Consider the following 10,127-nt stretch of genomic DNA (forward strand, 5'->3'; position numbering starts at 1 on the left):
TTATAATTTTCTATCCTTAGACTAATACCTGTGACTCCCTAAGAAAATTTGAAATGCCAGTTTCATATCAGGTTTCAGAGAAGAGATGCAGGTGTTTATATAATTACTAAGAGATCAGTTTGAGTCAATTCCTGCCTTCTGTGTGGAAAAACCACGAGAGGGGGCTGGATCACATGTGTTTGTCTGTGTATTCCACTCCCTGTGTGTCCCTGAGAGGACAGTCTTTTAGATTTCAATTTGCACAAGTGAGGAAATAGCTTTTCTTCCCTTTGCAGATATTGGTCACCACAGCTACAATTACCCTGCACAACTCTCCAGGATGTGATTTCAATAAAGCCAGTCCAGTGTCTCAGGGAACAGAGATGTCCAGACAGGAAAACCTGAGAACAATTCAGGGTGCAGATGTCCTGTTGTAAACCTGTGCACTCAGTGTCTGATAAAAGCCTTTGGTACTTTATGGAAACAGTGAGGAAAGCCAAGGACATCATTCACAGAATGCAGCTGAGGAAGCTCTCAACAGGAGGTGAGGGATATCTTAAAAAAATTCAAAGCAATCTTTGGTTGGAGAGAGAATGGCCTCTTCATCTTGGCCATGGATTTACTTTTTCTTGGAGAAGCTCTGAAAGGCAGAGTTGCAGTCAGAAGTGATATGAGAGTGGTGTAGAAGGTGGCAAATCTCCCATCAGATCCTACCCTGGATCTCCCATGGCACCCACAGAGGGGATGGCACACCCTCTGCAAACTTACAGGATATTCTGACCAAGCATCACAGGATCAATAAGCAAAATAATTTAAAATTCCACTCATATTTGAAGTCATTCTTAATGAGTGAAAACAAAATAAAAAAAAAATAGTGGTTAGATCTTCAGAAACCTGTGGCCACCTGATATAGGAGGACAGCTTGGGATCTGAACTGCTGTTGCTGCCACAGGCACTCAGTTGTAGCTGACTGGAGCTAAGAACATCAAGAGGAGACTGAGATTTTGTTACCTGCTATTCAACATCTCTCCCCTCCCCAAATACCCCTGCACACCTTGAAGAGCCCATCTCAATTCCCCCCAATATCCTGCCCCCTCCCTCCCATAAATTCAAACCCAGACATTATCTTTGCTTCACAACACAGAGTTTAAGTTAGGTTATATTAAAAATGTGCATTTTTAATAGAATGATCTGGGACAAATATTTGATTTTCACATCCTTTTAATTTTATTCTTCTGCCATAAAATGTGCCAAGAGGTTTAGAGCTGCTCACCTTCAGAGTGCTGTTGCCTCATATACCTTCCTCACCCAGCATGTGATACATCTGCTGCAGTTGGGAAACACTCTGTCTAACACTGCCTACACTAACCAGGCTCTGGCACTGTTTATATAATTTGAATGCAAATAATTATTTTTCTTATCAGCTTCCTCCCCCACCTGACAACATCCAAAATGTAAACGCCCTGCACGTAGGATCGCCCCAGCTGGCCTGAGCTGCTTCTGACACTCACTCTTCCACCTGCCCTCTGGGCTCCTTTGTTTTAACACACTCAAATTACTGCAGAGAAATGATTTACCACCTTACACATCTGTGCTTGGCTTTATGTTTGTCAGCAGAGCTTTTAAACAGGTAGTACATGGCCCTTAAATGGCTTTTGCCAAGGAATGATCTGGTTTCAATTTAAAAACTGACTCAGAATTTGTAACAAGGTAGGTGCTGCTTGACTCGTTTTGACTTTTTAATTTAGGCTGTGCAGTTTCCTCGACTTGCAGAGTTCAGGCAGTTGGATGCTGGCTCTACAAACGTCTGTGTCAGGAGTGGGAGCAGCAGCTGCCCCCAGGTGTGAGACTGAGCACAGGTCAGGGTGGTGCTCGGCTCGTGGATGAAGGGGACTGTGCTGTTGTCGGGGAAACATCTCTGAAACATCTCTGAAACATCTCTGAGACTGTGACAGATCCCAGCCAATAATGTTTGCTCTTGCAAGCATCACAAATGTGCATATGATCAAGTAGGCAGATGATAATCACATGTTATCACCCACAACTCATGAGCAAGCACAGTAACAGCACAATTAAAGACAAAACCACAAATTTTAAAGTACTTTGAAAATGCTGATGATTTTGTGTTGTTTGGAGATAATCATGCTTGTCTCCCAGTGATCCTTGTGTAATTCAAGAGATGACAACAGTTCTTACACAGCCCCATGCTCTCAAACATTTGTTGGGTGCAACTTTCAGTGTAAAGTCTGAAGAACCAGTGATGACAGGTCATGGTCAGAATTACAGCTTCAATCACAAATGTAACTCATGGTCTTCAGACCTTGCTCCTGTGTCCAGAATTTCTATCAAACTCTGTTTTAGAAATCCTGTGCTCCATCAGCTATCTTTGGACATGGTTTAAAGAAACCAAAGCCTGGAAATAAAAGTCGTCACTTTGTCATACCCAAAGTGGAAGTGGCCCCTTGGCATCAGTGCTGCCATCTCAGCTGTCACCAAGACAATGATCAGATCAATAGAAACCAAACAGTCTCCAGGCACCTCAGCTTTCATGTGCCTGGGGCTGACCACACAGCTCTGCTGAAGGCAAGCTGTTAAATCATTTTTTTCCAAAGTTTTGTGGGCCACAGGTGGATCCTGGATTAAAGAGGATTTCTGCTGTCCTTAGTGCTGGGATTGTATTTGTCACTTCTCTGTGGGGGGAGGATCCAGTCTCAGCAATTGGGAACACAAGAGCTCCTCTTTGGGACCTCAGATCTTTAATAGAAACAGCAACTCCAGGCTCATTCCCAGCCTCTCATCTGGGCCTGACAGGGAATTCCCAACCCCAAGCTGAAAAGAAATGGACAGGACAACTCACAGGGAAACAACGAGCATAGAAATCAAAAACTGCACCTGAAAATGATCCTTGTCCTTCTGGGGATGAGGCACTCTGACAACTTTAAATTTTTAACATGTTATCTGGCCAGTGGTGGTTTCCTGTTTGTAGCTTCACTCTTTCCAAACAGCCTTGTGAGGGGTTCTCATGAGTTCATTTAATCCAACCTAAGGGATAAGCTATAAAAGAAAAAGAAATAAAAATATCAATCAAATAGGAGAGTTTACAATGGAAACATAATGCAAGGATCTTCCATGCAAATAAGGTAACAGAGTACTCTTCATGCACAGTTGGGAAAAAAGTATTTTCTTTCATGGTGTTATAATAAACATATTAAATTGTAAAGTAGGCAGACTCCATAAAATCTTCACTAATGTAAAAGTCATCGATTCCATTTAGGAAAAATCATAGACCATGAGATGGTGTGATCAAAACTGTCAGAGTTCAACTTGATAAAATGCCTGAATCTGCATTTCCTTTAGCCACTGGCACTCCAGCCATGGGGGCTCTGTTGTGTACTCAGCTGTGAAATATTGCAGAACTTAAGGAAAGTGAGAGGAATATGAGGGAACACTTATAATCTTGGAAATCCTGCAAAAGAACTCCACTACATTCTGTCCTGATCCAAAGCCAAACACATTTAACAGCCCTGTACAAACCTGCTACACACAGACCAAGAGAATTTGAGTCAAACATGTGCAGCAACTTGAAGAGAACCTAAGAATTTAGTAAATATTACAAGAACATATGAGCTGTTAAAAATCCATTTGCAGACCAGCCCTGGGTGTGTTGCACTTGTGAAGGACAGCAAGTGAAATCCTCAGAGCTTGGACTCAGCCCTCAGACTCTTCTAGGCCTTCCACCACCCCCATTATTGTTAATTAGCACGGTTTCATTAGCCATGATTAATTAGAGAACCCTTTGGGAGAAAACAGCTTTTTCACCATTGTGCTACCTAGACTTAATGTGCTGCTGAAATGAAGCTGTCTGCAACTTAGTGTTTCAGCCATAATAAAAGGAATAAGCCACATGTATAAATAAAAAAAAAGTTAAATTCCATGCACTGAGAAATAATTAAATTTATCCCAGTATGATTAAGTCAGTTTGGATTAATCCATCTCCTGAGGATGTATATATGTTCTCTGTTACATGAGTACAGAGTCCAAAATGTTAACAGACAGCTACAAATGGAAGTTAAAAATATTTTTTACATGAATAAGCAGTTTTAGCATTGACTACTCTTCTCACAAAACCATTTAAAATGAAGTTTTTCATATCTAGGTCTTGCATAGTGTACGTTAATACACTTTCTACCTAGCTGCCTCAATTTATTTTTTCTCTAAATTGAGTCATTTAGGAACCACTTCCAAGTTGCTGCACAATAAATAATAATTATATCAGTTCTAGTGCATTGATTCAATAGGAGATCCAGCAGGTTCATGATTAATAAGGTGGTAAAAATGGAGTTTAAGTTTCTTAGTGTCAATGTTTGGTTTTCATGCTCAGAAATAAGAGGAATTTTTATATACACTTTGTACTGATGAAAAATTCTGAGCATCCAGGAGCTTTCTGAAATACAAAAAATATTGTAAAGTAGTAATTATTAAAAATAAAGGTCTATGAAAGGCAAGATGAAGAGCACAGCTCCTCTTTTTAATCAAGATGTGCATTCTACGTGTCTTCAAAGCCAGGAGCTCCCAAATGTGCAGTGGGATGAGTAGCATAGGAACAGGAAAAACAAATACTGTGTGACCAGCTGGACACTCCTGAGCAGACAGACTCACACGGGGATTGCTGCTGCCAGATCCATCAGAGAGGGGAGCAGCAGGCAAGGAGACTTCTAAGGAAAATGATGATATTAATAAAAAGCCTCCACAAAGCTTCATTAATCACAAAACTTGGAGACAACCCAGTATCAGCAACAGCTAAAACATATTTAATTTGCTTACTCCGAAATCAGTGTTTGTTCCCTTTATAAATGTGTGTTTCAGAGCATCACATGTCTTAATCCTTGCTGATAAAAGAGGTTGTAAATATTTTAAAGGGAAAAATAGATGATGTTGATATTGCTGAGGTGTCATTGCATCCCTCTCAGAAGGGGAAAAGACCTGGGTTTCAAAGCTGACACATTTCTAAGTAGCTTTTATTTTCCTGCTTCCCTCAAGTTCAGTGGAGGTATTTGAATTGTACTCAAAAATTCATTTTGTTTGGGTGATTTCTTTATAAATTTTAAAATGCTGCTGTAATCAGCTATTCAGTGTTAGGAAATATTCCCTTTACCATCCATAATAACCAGGATTTGGTGCAGAAATAAAGAGATAGGATGTAACCTTCTTAGGATGGTTTGGATTGGAAAGGACTTTCTTGGTGTGGATGATTTTGATTAAAGAAAAAAAAGATAAAGATAAAAAAAGTGAATTTATAGTTTTAAGTTGCAGTAACTACATAGAAAAATCTCTGTAATTAGGCAGAAAGTTCTTTACAGCTGGCCATTGACCTGAACAGCACTTTTTAGTTGTGTTCCTGATTCTTTGTGGCTTTAGTCAGGAAAATACAAAATACTCATGCCCACAGAACTCTAGTGAAATATGTGAGTTGTAGTATCTCAGATGTTACAAATATGAAAATGTTGAGGAGATTTTCTAGGATCAGTTAAGGACTCAATTCCCAGGAAAAAATTAGTGGGAGTTGAGCTTCCAACTCACATGTTATCTTTTCCGAAATCTGTCTTGGGTGGCTGTTCTGACACAAAGAACAGCTCACCTGGAATTAAAATGTGAGAGTTCCCAGTTCAGTCATGTGAACACATTTTCTCCCTGTACCTTCTTATGCTTTGAATTTCATTTCCATGCTGGCACATAGCATGGGTGTGTGAAGGAGTCCTTGCACAGGACACAACATCAGAATTTGCTTTCCTGAAGTAGTTTTATTAATGATTGTTAGGGAGGACAGAACCATCTTTCCCCAAACCTTTTCTGATGGTAGGGATTAGCAGAGGTTGGTAATTATTGAAAGGGCAGGTAATTCTAATATAATTTTTTTTCCATTGCTGCATTTTTAATTTGGAGAAGCCTCGAGGAGTTTATTCTATTGCCATGTACTTCAGGGACTTAAAATGAAAGGATAAATTAGCAGTGAGTTTTACAAACACAAGCACTGAAATACAGAGATGAGTGGAGCTGTTCAGATGGCTGTTTCCATAGCAGCACACAGCCACAGCAGGTCCTCAGAGACACAGGACACTGTTTCTATGGTAATAGAATGTCTGAGCCTCGAGGATGCACAGAAATCCATTGTGAAAAATAGGAGCTAATATTTTTGATTAGAGATTTCCTTGTTCACACTTATTTGTGTTTAGCCTTTTGTTACCTTTTTGCTATGCTGGATCTTAGGTTGGTGGCTTTCCTGAGCTTGTTTTTCCAAAGAGGTGGTATCTGGACATTCTGTCCTGTTACAACTTTTTAAACTGTTGGTTCCTTTTATTCCAGTTCCAGTGTGGCACTGGGGCTCAGCACAAGAAGTGGTGACACTGCTGGGACATCCAGACAGGGAATTCAGCTCCTTTCTGTCCTTGGCTGAGGCAGGAGAAGCAGGAAAGAAAGGAGAGGGGTACAGAATATGCACATATGGGCACCTCAAATAGGAAAATAAATGGTAAAAATAAATGAAAAGTGCTAGAAGGCAGCACAGGAACAATTTCAGGGTTGTAGGAGGGTGCATAGAGCCACAGACTGTAGGAGTGTCACTTTTTGTCTTAAAACATGAATTATGTCCCTGCTAAGTAATTCCAGTTGTTAACAATGCTGGTAATCTCAATTCTTCGTGCTTTTCCCATGTTCCTGCATCCTGAGTTGCCTAGATCCTTGGCTGTAAAAATTCTTCTGGATTATTCTACTGGGGTCAAATCACAAAGGGTTTGGAATATGCTAATACCAAGCAGATTCACAACAGAACCTTTGCAGGAGACCATCAGAAATTGAAACTACTCCAAGTAAAGAACATTATTATTACTATTTTCAGTAATTTCAGAGCCCCATGTATGGAGCCTGAGTCTGGCTGCAGTAAGTGTCTGGATGCTGAAGACTTTTCTGAGCATGTACCCAGGATTTCAGGACAAGGAAATAACATGTTAATAGCTGAAAAACTGCTGATACAATTTCAGTGTCTGCTTTTGAAAAATCAGAGCCACTAATGGTGTCAATAAATTTGAAAAAGTCATGGTAATCCAATTACTGCTATTTTAAAACACTAAGGTTCCTTTGTAGCTATGGAAACAAAAATGCAGACATTAATGAGCAAGGGGGAAAGAACCCTGGTGTTTCCTTGACGACAGATAAAATCAAAGCTCCATGAGACCCAGAGGAGAGAGGGACAGAAAAACGTCTCACCATGACAGACAACTGAAATCCAAGTCCAGTGCAATAATAAACTTCACCCTGCCAGGGGTGCTCTTTCACATGACCTTTATCCTGCAGTTATCCATGCATGAGGCACTCAGGGTAAGAATTGCAGCCTTAAAGCACGTGATGAGAACTGGAACCCTCCTGGGGCACCCCTGGAGCAGGTGAGAGTTGTGTGGAACGTGGAAGAGCTGCTCAGCCCCAGGGTGAGGCCAAGTGCCAGATCTGAGCCTGCCCTGGTGCTTTGCAGCGTGGATGGGACTCAGGTGCTCCTCATGTGGGCACAGGGGACCCCACTGTGGCACCCCCAGGGGCTGAAGAGCTCCTGTTCCCTGCAGTGCATCCTAAATTCAGTACTCATATATGTATTTATATATAGCACCTCTTCTCCCAGTGAGGTTCTGTATAACTGTTAGATAAAAGCATGACACAGATACAAGCAGTGTGCAACTGCAACTTAATTGTTATCACTTGAAATTGAGCTGGCAGCTCTCACAGAATTCACAAACCATTGTTTTTCAGAGGAACTCAACATTGTTCAAAGATAACATAAGAGTGGAATTGAGATAGAGCTAAATAAGAAGGCACCAGTCACGTTACAAGGCTATTTTTCAGTGGATAGCATATAGCATAATAGAATATTGATATGTAAAGTGATTAATAAAATAATAAACAGAAGAGTTAATTGGCAAGTTTCTCCCAGGCATTTTGGAAGAGCTGAACTTTCAAAAAAGGTCTCATTGTAACTCTATCCAGATTATGGTATGAGTGAAGATCCCTTTATAATGGGAAGGACAGTGTATCAACTGGGTCAAAATCCTAAATTTTGGTGTGTCAATAGAAATAAAGAGCTGGATACTACACTACAGGAGTGTAGAGTTTCCTTGAAAAAACACAACTATTTAGAAACTTACAGGGAAAATTAAAAAATCCATAATTGAGTTGTCTGAATGGTGTGGACCATGTTTACTGGTGGTTATGTTTCTCTATCTATAGTTACTGATGCTTCCTTTCACTGGTTTTGACATTGATCTGAGTTGGTTCAAGTGATCAATGACCCTGTCAAATTCTGTTCCCTTTCTCTGTAAATCACATTAAAGTCAGTGTACTTGGTGGGCTTTAGAACATTTCTGAGTACTGTCAGTAGTTCTGAGTTTTCTGTTTTTCTGTGCAAATAAGAAACAGATGGAAAAATGAATACATCTGTAGTTTGTGCACGTACAAACCACTGAACCTTGTTGCCTTTTCGAGTTGGAGCAACTGTTCCTCTGAAAGCTACATTGCTTCTGAGTGTGTCATAATGGTAATTACTCATGTTTGTGATGTGATATGCCTATAAAAACTACAGCTCTTTAATCCTGCAGTCTATAGGACCTGGAAAGACCCTTCCTGCTCCTCCTGCAAAACATCTCTTTTGTGGCAGAGGCACTGTAACTTCCTCTGCTTTTTAACCTTTCAGCTGTCAGCCAAAGGAAGATTTGGGCAAGGAGGAGGAACTGGAGCTCTTCATTCCCACCCCATCACCTGATACTTCAGGGCAAAGATGGACTCATCTGCTTTTTTCCTCTGATGTCCAAGGCTTTCCTTGGATTTTAGGCTATCCTTCTAAATCAGTCCATAAAACAATCCTTCACCATACCTGCTTATGGTCAATTCAAACTAAGAACCCAAACCAAATAAAGTTCCAAACCAAACTGTGTGATGATTCAGCATTTAGAGCCTTACCTAACACACATTAAAACTACATTTGGAAAAAAGGTCTGTGGGATTTTATTGGAAGGTGGTTTGAGGCTGGACTTTTTCCTTTTCTTTTTTTTCCTTTCTCCTTTGGGTGTCAGGCTGTCCAGCCGTGCTGTTGGGCTGTGGAAAGAACCCAAGCACTTTAAAGGAAAAATTCAATTCTTAGTGAAACACTGAGGTTGTTGCAACCAGCTGAACCTTTTCAGTTTTGTGGCTGCCTTAGCATTTTCTCAGCAGCCCTTGAGTCTTTTCCCTATGGGATCCATTACTTTTGCCTTCTGTTTTAATTCTCCTTGAACTGACTTTTTTTGGCAGGGAGACCCACATTTGCTTCTAATGAAGCTTTGTCTCTCCCTTTTGCTGTTCAAGCACATTTTTGTCTTCAAGTTTTTTTTTTCTCTTGGTATGGCCTGACCAGTTTGTGAGGGTTATACTCCTCTTTGGGTGGTAGTTCTTGCTGGCTCAACAAACAGGATGAACTGCCAGATGAATCTCAGTAGTTGTTATGCAATGCTGACAGGAGGGCAGTAGTTGGATGTCCAGTTTAAAAGAATGTGAATATGTTTTGAATATTTTTCTATATTTAATTTTTCCCCCAGATTTTTAATAGTCACTATAAAAGATTCTGCCAATTCAAAAAGCTGTGATCTTTGGGGAAAAAAACAGTCACTTAAATTACCATGCTGGAAATGATCAAATGAAAGATGTGTAGGCAACCATGATTTCTGTACATTCAAACTGAAGATAAAAGAAATATTGGTGTTTGTGATAACCAATATCCATATTACACAATGGTTCTTCATGGGGATTAGTCCTCAGAGGAGGATTAGGTGGATTTAGACATTCCAGCTGCTACTTCACCTCCAGCACAGTCGCCAACACATGGAGAAATGGTGACTTGGAGATACAGCAGCTATAGGGTCATTAAATGGTTGTCCACGTCATATTGAGACAAAAATGAGCAACACATTCACCTCAGAGAGTTACTGCTTCAAGATGTGTATTTTGTTACTACATTTTTGAAACAGAGTCAAGAAAATAGTAATTTATTTTTTTAAAAATATGAATCATAAAAGATTGATATCACTCATTAATAATGCATGGTGTTTAACTGGGCAAAAGAACACAGAGAT

The sequence above is a fragment of the Catharus ustulatus genome, chromosome 17, assembly GCF_009819885.2.
Source record: "Catharus ustulatus isolate bCatUst1 chromosome 17, bCatUst1.pri.v2, whole genome shotgun sequence".
NCBI classification, from domain to species: Eukaryota; Metazoa; Chordata; class Aves; order Passeriformes; family Turdidae; genus Catharus; species Catharus ustulatus.